The following is an 11,745-nucleotide window of genomic DNA, read 5'->3' as shown; positions in this document are numbered from 1 at the left end:
CCAGGCTGTGCACCCCTTCAAGGTCTTAAGTGGAAAGGGAGAGTCACCTCTCTTTTGTCTTACCACCTCGCCTGGCATCATCCTTTTTCCTCAACTGGAGTATACATAGCAGACATTTAAGCAATCAACATGAGATGCATTGGAAAGGAGACATTGGGCCTTTTCATGAGATGCAAGGAATGAATAGGGGTTACCTTGGTAGTCCAATGACTCACTAGCTGCTACTTACCCAATTTACAATGGCTATCATTCATTTTGGGGCTTATCAAAATCACAAGACAAAATGGGGGTTAATGTCAGCCAATACACTGAATTTCAAGAAGAGATATGAAGCATGCATAGAAAGAGGATTGAGCTACTAAACCAATGTAATCTTGAATCTCTCCAGCAAGGGATTAAGCTCAACAAGTGGCTAAATTTGAGAGATTAAGATCAGATTGACATACCTCTTTAATGCTTGGGGAGACCATTAAAGCATAACTCATCATGATGCCCAATTGCTCCATTGATCAAGTCCGGTTGGTTGGGGTATCCATGGAAGAAGACTTCAGCATTCGAATGCTTCTACTGATGAGGATGGCTCTCGTGCTTATCCTTGAGCTTGAGCTTCAGAGAGGGAAAGCTTTAAGTGAAACTTTCATGGCTGCCCACAAAGCTCCCATGCATGTCAATCCAGGTACGAGAAGTCATTCATGGGCTAAAGGGCTTGTGAGGGTTGGGATCAAGGTCAAAGATAGCTTTAGTTGAAGAATCCATGGCTACCCAAACAGTCCCAAACTATCCAACTGTTGTCCACCATGGAGGTTGATTCTAGGGTTAGGATTATCAAGAAGGAGGAGGTAAGAGTACTAATCAAGTGCCTCAAAGTGGCAAAGGGCAGTAGGGGAGAAAGGAAGCATGCAAAGCATGGAACAATAGCACAAAATGCACTGCAAATTTCAAGTTGTTTCTTGGGCTCTCTCCTGGCATGTGACCCTTCTCAAGGATATTGCCCTTGGTCAAGGGCAAGTGAGGAAGGCTCCTAGGACTTTAGGCTTGCACTCCCATGGCTTCTCTGAGGAAAAAGAGGAGTTCTCTCCAGTGTCTGGCTATAATAGCTTGCCTGGGAGAAGAGAGAAAGGGGCTAAAGCAAAGTAGCTGAGTTTTTGTGCTCCTCTAACCCTTGAGACTCCAAACTTGGCATGGAACCCTTAAAATTTGCATGAAAAGAAGTGATGACCTGTTATTTTAACCGTTTTATCTCCAAATATGTCTGAGTCTCCAGCCATAGCTCCTGCTTGCTCCAAAAAGTTGAAGTTAACTGTAGTCCTTCTTGCTGTACCTGTACTTGTAAGCTAAGTAACTAGGGTTTTTGGGATTTGAAAAGGAAGAAAAGGGGAAAGAAGAAAAGGACCAAAGCTTGAAGCTCTGATGCCACTTGTAATGAATGAAGCTGAGAGGAGAGAGAGGAGAAGAGCTTAAGAGAGAGAAAGAGAGCAAGAAGAAGAGAAAAGAAGACTAGAAGAGGAGAGAGAAAGACAGAAAAGAGGAGAGAAGGAAGGAGGAAGCCATGGAAGCAAGAGATGAAGGTGAAGAGTATGTTCTTGATAATAACTAGTTGCCCTAATCTGGGACTCTTACACCTTATATACCTCGGTCAGTGTGACTAGGTGTCACTATGTATCCCACTTGTTACACTCATTGATAATTAATAAATTCCATCCTATAAGGGAAGTGGAAGGGTGAATCCTCAAGAGATCTATTTTGTGGTAGGGTGGTCTCGATAAGTTAAGACATTTCCCACAGAATGGTAGGATAAATGGATTAGGAAGGGTCAAAATGTTACTATCCTAAGAAGATCAATTTAGAACCAACCTTGTATCATTTTAGGGGGCCAAGTTGAGACTTTGTCTTATGGTTAGAGGGATCAAAATGTTAGCTTCCCCTTGTTTCTTACTCTCTTTGAACCAATTGTGATACAAGTTGGCTTTGATTTGGATTGATTTGTGAAAGTAGTGTCTTTCTCTTTCTTTTTGTGAAGATCAAGTTGGCTTCTTCCTCTCTCTTTTTGTCTTTCTCTCTCCTTTTTAGTATTTCTCTCTCCTCATCACTCTCTTTCTCTCTCTTCTTGCAGTATTTCTCTCTCTTTTGCACACACACACACACATACACTCTCTTCTTCTCTCTCTCCTATCCTTTCTTGACAAGTAATATCAGAACTCTAGTTCTAATCCATTTAGTTTCCTTACATGCTCAGTTACCATCCTTTTCAATTAAAAATCTAAGAAGTTTCAGGTACATAGGGACAGGCACTAAAATGGAGGAGTACTGAAGGACCCAGAGGTCAAGGACCAGGAGGACAGTAGTTAGGAGCATTAATGGAGTCCTTGGACCAAGCTTAGATCAAAATTTCATGTAATCTTTGGAGGTACTTGGTAAATTAGGGTTGCAAGCTTTAATGAAGACTAAAGGCCTAGTTACTTTTTCAAACAGTAGGGTTCTTTTCTTAAGATTCTTTTCAAGTTTTCATGGAGTGCTTTCCAAAAATCCCTTCATTTCTCTTTTGCCTATGAAGATCTTGCACTTCTTGATTCATACAAGCTTCAGTCAAGAAAAGACATTCAACTTCCTTTTGGACAGCCTCTAGTGCTTGGTTTGCACCTTGAGCAAGCTCACTCTACAGGTGCTCTAGCTTGTGGATTTCTTGAAGCAAGACAATAGAAGCTGTGGATAGATCTTTGACATTTCCAAATGATTCGTCACTAGAATGACTATGGTAGAGGTGATCATCACTTGTGCTCAATTGTGGGGTATCAACAACGAATATTGTGAGAGCCTTGGCTTGCTCAAATGCCTCCATTTGACGCAGTATCTCTAAACCTCCAAGCCCACTGTTCACTGAGACGCTTGCTAGATTTGATGGGGAGCGGAGAATCTGTGTCATTCTACCCAATAAGGTAACAGATGGAGTGTGACGATGCTATGGAGTACTGGGAGCACCACTTGTTTCAAATTGCATTGTAGTAGGAAAAACTCAAATGCCTGCAAGTGAAGTAAAAATTTGTAGACGATATACGCTGCAACAGGCTTTTCATGGTTGAATCCAACGTCTTGCATGACACATCGTAGTAGTGCTTCTTGATTCTCCTATTGTCTATCCATAAGCAATCTCTGATGTTGTTGCTCAAGCTGACTTATAGTCCTTATAGTCAGGGATGATATAGGTGAATCTTGAATTGGACTTGCATGCCAAATCTTGTGGTCTCCATTTGATAGACGGTGCACTTTTGGTGTTCTCTGCTGAACAACATGTCTCATGCATTCCGTGGTGAGCCCATTTGTTGGAGAAATTGTAAGAGCTTTTTTCCAAAAGCACTTGATTTTCTGAATCTAAATTTGACATCTTCTCTTCCAACCTCTGCAAAGTCTCATGAACTTTGTCCATTCTTGATTCAGCCTCCTTAACTTTCTGAAGCCTTTCCTCACTTTCCTTTCTGACTTTCAAAAGCTCATTTTCAGCCTCAGCAGACTTTCTCTCAAGAACATTTCCACCCAAAGAATTTTGCAGAATGCGTGTCAACTTTGATTCTCGATATGGTCCTGGCTTAGCTTTGTTTGCCTCACTGAGCTTCCTAATAACTGTGCTTGAAGTCAAGAGACTGCGATTAATATAACAATCCTCTTTGAGTCTAGTTCCTTCTGATTGTGTTAGAGATGCTCATCCACTTCCTCCAAGGTCAACAAAATTCAAAACAGTAATCAAGGATTTCATTGGTCTCTCATCTATAGTTGTCCGTGGAGAGCTCTCAATTGTCAATCTGATAATCTGATGAGACCTGGAGCTGATACCATTTAGAGCCATCTCTCCAACTTGTCTATGTGCTTCACATATACCCAAAAGTGGCAATTATAGTGCATTGCAAACAATGATGCTGATAACATCAATTGCAATTATAGTGAATTAGTGTGCTTGTGTGGTGGGGCTTGACAGCACCATCATTGTCTCAAGAGAGAATAGTCCATATACACCTATTTGAATTGTGTTCATTGGGTCAAGCATTTGTGTTTTGTGCAAGCTTATATTGCACAATTACATATTAAGAAGATTGTGTCTGGTTTGAGAATGCACCAAACATGCTACCAATCCAGAAGCAAAAAAATCCACAACTCCAATAGATACATCAGGCTAGATCTAAGTTGACATGGTTGAAATTCGTCTCCTTTGGAGCCTCCACCAAAACAAGCTATTGACCATTGATTCTCAGCCCTTCTTCACTAATCAAAGAGGTAATTGACTTTTGAACTCTCTTTTATTTCCATCCTATTGCTAAGCCAAAAAAAAAGCCTATTGTTGGGAAAGATTCAAGTATTCAATCATGCATTTTATTAAAGGTTTCAACACTTACATGCTACCAATTTAATCTCAGTCCTCTCCTAGGCTTCCTTGCATTAAAAATGGTCCATTGAAAATTTTCACTATTTTTTAGTGATGGCCTCACCCTAATCTCTTGATGTGATGATTGTTTGAGCATAAACTAATCTCTGAAATCCATTGTAAATGAGGTGAGATAGCAGTCAGTCACTTCTCAGTAAGCCCTTTCCCTATTCCCAATTCAATTCCATGCACTTCATGAAAAGAATTACTTCCAAGCTCCCATGCATAGCATGCCGATTGTTTAATTAATAAATGTTTGACATGTACATTCCAGGTGAGGAAAAAGCCCGATGCCAGGTGAAGTGGCAAGACAAAAGAGGGGTGACACCCCCCTTGCCATCAAAGACCCGAAAGGAGTGCACAACTTGGCCCGGGGGGCACTTTGCCTACCTCCCAGTGATCCGGAGCCTGAACTTGTTTGCAGGTGCACAGATATTTTGGGGACATCAAGAATTGGCATGTCATGATGATGCCATTGATGTCTATGACATATTGATGTACTTGGGATTATGCCACTAATGTATATGTCATATTGATGTACCACTAATGTACTTGCAATGATGTATGTCTAAGAATCAATGCTAAGATGTATCTTTAGATACACATGCAGTCATGTATGCAGTTATGACAGTTAATGAAACAAACAGTGCATGTATGATGCTCATATGTGAGTGACATAGTCATGGGAATACTCATTTTTATTCTCAACAGTGATATTATGGTGCAGACCATGTGTATGTATGCTGAAGCAATGTATGGTGCCATGGGAGAAGTGGTTGCAGACATACAATAGATGGGGGACCATATTTTAGCTCTATTGAATTCCTACAGGGTGTTGTAGATATTTTTAGCCAGTTACAGAGGTAAAGAGTGAGTATCAACATTGAAGAGCAGGCCCCAAAGATTGTTTGCAAACCTTAGTAAACCCCCCTATCAGTTTGGCACTTTAGTTGGGCACTACCCATCCCTTACAGGCCAAAACAGTCCCCTACTGCTCTCAAACAGGGTGCAAGTCTGCATAAGATAGCTACAGATTTGCTGTTACAGAATTTTCTGTACTAAACCTATAGCAACGTGCTTATGCTCAGCTCAAAGAGGGCATCCTTGAATCTGACTTGAACAAAAAATTTGGTCAATCAGAGCTTCCTAGCTCAAGTTATGGGTAAAATAATGATAGGTGGTCTAACAGGACTGCACCTAACCATGGCAGGGAATAAGGGAAAAATAAAGGCAAATGATGACCTCCAGCAACAAATAAGGGATGCATGTGCCATGAGGGATGAAACTAACCCTAAGGTGGAAGACAAAGATTACTCTCATGATGTGGGGAGCCTCAGCGCGCTCCCTAACACCCTCAGTTCACATAAGACAAGGCATGCTAAGGGACATAGAGAATTGATGGAAGGCATTGGTCAAATGAAGACCACTATGGACACCCTTGTTGCCCGACTCACTAAGTGGATGGAATCCCAAATGAAAGGGAAGAAACATGAGGATAGATTGGATATGCATGCTGAAAGAGTGATTGGCCCATCAATGAATGCAGTAAATATGGACTCCCAAGGCATTTTGTGGAGAGTGGGCATCCCTAACAGCACTTTTAAAAAGGGAGAGCCCTCACATAGGCAAGAGGAGCCCATGAACAATGCAATGAGGGGTAATTTCTAGCCATCACAAGGGCCCATGCCATCTATGCAAGTTCAGCCATCTTTTGGCAGAAATTACTCTAACAATGGTTCATTTTTGGGTAGCCACATGGATCAGGCATATATGGGACAACCACCTAGTCATGAAAGAGAGCTAAGAGACAATATTATTTTCTCAAAATTCAATGGTCAATTGTCATCTCCAATTGAACTCGAAGAGTGGCTTTCCAAGCTTGAGGATTATTTTGATATCTTGCGCTGTAGTGATGACCAAAAGATCCATTTTGCAACCATCCACTTGGAAGGATTTGCACATACATGGTGGATGTACATTAAAAGAGAAAATTAGCAAGTAGACTCATGGGAAGCATTCAAGGCACCTCATCGGTGGAGAAAGAAAAGCTTGCCCGCCAATGGTATGGCCTTGAATATCGTGGTCTTGTTGTTACAGAATACACAAATTAGTTCTTCAACCTTACCATGTATGTTGAGTCGATTAGTGATGATGTCAAGTTACACAAGTATGTGTATGGGCTGGATCCCCAACTCTCGACTGATGTTTCAGCTCAAAATCCATCAGATTTGTTCAAAGCTATTGAGTTGGCTGTAAGTATCACTGAGATGCTTCATTTTAGCATGGATAACAAAGAGGGGCATCTCAGCTAGTGTTTGGGCAGCAAAGAGAACCTACACAATCACATTTTCGGTAGCAAAGAGGAGCTATAAGGCCAAGACAGTTTGGGGCAAGTTATGGTGGTGGTAACATGCCATTCAGCACTCCGAAGATCCCCACATACCCCACTTTTAATGCCTCAAGACCACAAAGTAATTTAAGGACAGCAAAATGGATAATAGGCAAGGGGACAACAAGAATAAAAATGCTTTAGCCTTTGGCACAGTCCAAATTCCATTCCCATGGATTTGTATAAAGAAAGAAAGGAAAAAGGGCTTTGTTTCAAGTGTGGCGAGAAGTATACAGCTGATCATGCCTCAAAATGTGCTTTTAGAAATGCTAAGGCACGGGTTCACATCATGTTGGTATTTGAGGACTCAGAGGAGGACCCTAAGGATGCACATACTTTTATGATGACTACTGAAACGGATGATGCTGATGACGAGTTTGGTAAAGAAGAGTTCTTTGACCCTGTTAACTCTTTTCCCTTTGACCCCGATGGTCATGTATCATGGGATATGGGTGGAAAGAATGAACCGCATGTTGAAATACATTGCTGTCACTATTTATACCATATCTATGGATGCTTGGACAAGATCCAAAAGCCCTAATACATTGCATATTAAGGGAAAAAATCATGGGAAGGATGTGTTTATACTTGTAGACAATGGTAGCACTCGTAGTTTCATTAATAGAGTAGTCATTGATAGGCTGAAGTGTTTTCCCACTGATTTACAGCAGCCATTGAAGGTGTAAGTTGCCAATGGGGATGAAGAAATTAGCACTCAAGTATGCCTTGCTATTCATATTTAGCTTGCTGAAAATTTTGGATAGCAAATGGATTTAATTGCATTGGAAATGGGGCTTGTAGATGTTGTCTTGGGTTGTGATCTACTGAAAATTTTGGGCACTATAACCATGGATTTTTCCTTGCTGTATATGAAGTTTGGCAGTGCGGGATAGCTCATTCACTTGCAAGGAATTCAAAATAATAGTGAATTTCAACTCATTACTACCAAACAACTCAAGAAAGAGTTCAAGAGACGGTCCCAAATCTTTGTATTGCAGTTAAATAAAGAAAATTCAGATCAATCCACTACAACAATAAAGAATTCAACATTGAGAGCTCTTTTAGAAGAGTACAAAGACCTCTTCCAAGTACCTATAGCACTACCCCCTAATAGGGTGGTTGATGATCCCATAGATCTGGAGCCCCAATCAAAGCCTATGAACAATCCACCTTACAAATTGTCTAGGTGTGAAAGAGAAGAAGTTGCCAAACAAATCAAAGAGTTGCTGGACAATTTATTGAGTCTAGTTCTTCACCATATGCTTCCCCTGTGTTATTGGTCAAAAAGAAGGATGGATCTTTCAAGATGTGCATAGACTACATGGATCTTAATAATATCACCATGAAGAACATGTATCCCATTCCACGCATAGTGACTTGCTAGATGAGCTGAAGGGGGCTAAGTACTTTACAAAGATAGATTTGAGGTCACCAAATCTGCATGAGGGTAGGGGATGAGGTCAAAATAGCATTTCGGACTGATCGAGGGCTTTATCTTTTCTTATTTATGCCTTTTGGGTTAACTAATGCACCGACCACCTTTTAGAGCTTAATGAACGAAATACTTTAGCCCTTTCTTTTCAGATTTGTGTTGGTTTTCTTTAATGACATCCTCATCTATAGTAGATCACTAAAGGATCACCTTTGGCATATGAGGTAGGTGTTTGATGTATTGAGGCAGCATAGACTCTTTTCCAAGGAGACAAAATGTTCTTTCATGCAAATAGAAGTGGAATACTTGGGGCACATTGTTAGCGAAGATGGAATTACGGCTGATCCTAAGAAAGTGCAGTGTATAAAAGACTGGCCCACACCTGCAAATACCACTTCACTTAGAGGATTTTTTGATCTCTCATCATTCTATTGCACATTCATTAGACATTATGCCACTATTGCAGCTCCCTTGATGCAGATAGGCTTAAGAAAGAGGCCTTTTTCTGGGATGCCATAGCTGATAATGTTGAGAATCAACAATCACACTCAAACAGCCTCTTTGTATGGAGTCTCAGGGTCAAGGACATGCAGGCTAACTTATCCCATATGCACAATGGTGCCTACTGCAGTTTCCTACTTTCCTATAAAGCATTGTACTTGCTTCCTTTCTTAATGCAATGATAGTACTCTTTTCATTTCAGTAAAGTGTCAATGTCATTGTCCACATACACAAGATTGTGTTTATGAGTCCAAGTCTCAATCTTGGAACCTAATTCACTTGTGTAACAAACAGTGTCCATTCCATCATGAGTCTACACTTCTCCTTCCATCCTCCATAGCTTCCGGTTATGTCATGCTCTAGATCCCGCATTTCTAACATGGTATCAGAGCCCAGTTGGGCATGGGATTGCTTGTCTAGCCTCTCTTGATTCTTCTGAACCTCCATCTAGCTCAATGTCAGCTCATGACTTCATCTCCCAGCTCTACTCTCACTGAAGCTTCCATGGCAGCCATAGCCAGCAGCACCTTGTCAGATTGAACTGCTTATATCTCACTCCACAGGTCAAATCTCTTGGAGCTTCCTTCTGGAAAAGTATTCCTCAACTCATAAAGCTTCCCTGTATCACATCAATCCAGGACATTGGACCATCTAGAGCTCAGCATTGTGAAAATCCCCAATCTCTGTTCTGTGTCTGCCATAGCCAGACAGGACCTACCTTGCTTGGAGCTTCCATAACTCTTCAACCAGGCATAATTTCAACACGATTTCTTCTGGAGAAATGTTCCTTGGCTCAGGGCGCAGCTTCCTGTCACTTTAAACACCAACATTGATGATCTACAGCTCCAGCATTGCTCAAATTCGACCTCGCTGTCCAGATCTGCGCCGATTCTGTTCGCGGCACCTGCGCGCTGCATACTGACCACGATGTTGACAATCTCCATGGGGTTTTGGTAGCCCATGACATAAGCTTCCTAGATATGTAAAAAGTTTTGAAAATGATGCACTGTAGCTCCTGCAATCAGCAAAAAAACCAGGCCCCTGTCTCAGAAACCCTAATTCCACCATAGCCAAAAGCTTCAAAATCTTGACATTTTTCACTGTTTCTCTCACTGAAGTTATCAACAGTGATTTTAATCACTGAGCAATACTCTCTGAAGTTCGTTAAAGTACTGTCACTCAGATCTGAAGGCATCAGCATCAAATCAAGAAGGGGAAGATCACTTGGAGTAAAAGACTTCTGCAGATTTGGTATTCATTGACACTCAGTTAGTGCTTTTTAGCACTTGTGTCTCTCAATCAATTCTTCTGTTGCTCAAATCTAATAAAGTCTGAAGTTGATTTGCTACTATTCCCGTAAATCTAACATGGGCAAAGACTCGCCAAATGCTCGATTCAAAGGAGTCGGATTCCACACTTGGCAAACCCGCATCAAGCTCATCCTGATGAAGAAGGGTCTCTGGGCCATCACAAATGGCAAAGAGAAGAAACCTCGGGACACGGACCTTGCAACTACTTGGCAAAAGAATGATGACAGAGCCCAGGCCATTATCAAATTGGAGCTAGATGACAGTTATATTCATCATGTGGATAACTGTGAGACCTCACAGGATACATGGAAAAGACTTGACACCCTGTTCGGTGCACAATCTAAATCATCAAAGTATGGTCTCCTGATTGAGTTCTTCAGGCTTGAAATGAAGTCCAGCACATCACTTGCCACACATCTTAATTACATGGAAGGACTCCTAACCCAACTTGCAGGAATCAACATTAAAATGGATGAAGATGTTTGCATCGGTGTTCTACTTAAGAGCTTGCCTCCTGAATATAATAATGTATCAACAACTCTAATCAACATGCCAAATCCTGAACTTGTTGATATCCAGGCATCACTGTTAGAAGAAGAAAAGAAGCTAAAAACTAAAGAAGAACCAAGTACCTCTAGAGATGAGCATGCATTATATGTTGGCAACAGGTACAAAGGCAAGAAAGATCAGCTCTTTTGTGACTTCTGCAAAAGGACCGGACACACCGAGAAGTTCTGCCACGCAAGAAAGAGATCCCAAAAGGCCTATCTAGTCGCAGTCAAAGAAGAAGAAGAAAATGAAGCAAAGGAAGAAGAAGATGAAGATCACCAGGATCGGAAGGACCAGACTCATCAATCCTTGTACTCTCATAATTCTGATAGACTGTTTTAATAGCCTTGTATTTTTCCTTGCCCTAATGCTTCCTGCCATAAGCTATGTAAACTCCTTATGTAACTTGGCATTACAGTCCCTGTACACTTTGTGAGGCCCCTGTTACAGCCTCTGGATGTCCACCATGTTTATGGTACCCACACTTAGCTTTTTCTGCGATAGCCTCTGGTGTTTTGCCATGTTTGTGGTATGCCCACACTTTGCAAGTGGTTCTCATTACAGCCTCTACACACTTTGTGCCTTTCCTAGTTGTGATTGAGGAGGGGTGTTGAGAATCAGCAATCACACTCAAACAGCCTCTTTGTATGGAGTCTCAGGGTCAAGGACATGCAGGCTAACTTATCCCATATGCACAATGGTGCCTACTGCAGTTTCCTACTTTCCTATAAAGCATTGTACTTGCTTCCTTTCTTAATGCAATGATAGTACTCTTTTCATTTCAGTAAAGTGTCAATGTCATTGTCCACATACACAAGATTGTGTTTATGAGTCCAAGTCTCAATCTTGGAACCTAATTCACTTGTGTAACAAACAGTGTCCATTCCATCATGAGTCTACACTTCTCCTTCCATCCTCCATAGCTTCCGGTTATGTCATGCTCTAGATCCCGCATTTCTAACAGATAAGAGCTTTAATCAGCTCAAGGAATTGCTTACCTTAGCTCCCATCTTGGTTTGCCTAGATTTTTTGAAAGAATTCACCATTCAGTGTGATGCCAGTGGCAGAGGCATAGGGGCTATATTATTACAAGAGCATGGGGTTATAGCATTTGAGAGCCACAAACTTGCTTAAAATGAGATGACCATGA

This window comes from Lygodium microphyllum, chromosome 29, assembly GCF_053477565.2.
Source record: "Lygodium microphyllum isolate KBCC chromosome 29, Lygodium_microphyllum_v1.1.10, whole genome shotgun sequence".
Classification (NCBI taxonomy): Eukaryota; Viridiplantae; Streptophyta; class Polypodiopsida; order Schizaeales; family Lygodiaceae; genus Lygodium; species Lygodium microphyllum.
This window is presented reverse-complemented; position numbering follows the sequence as displayed.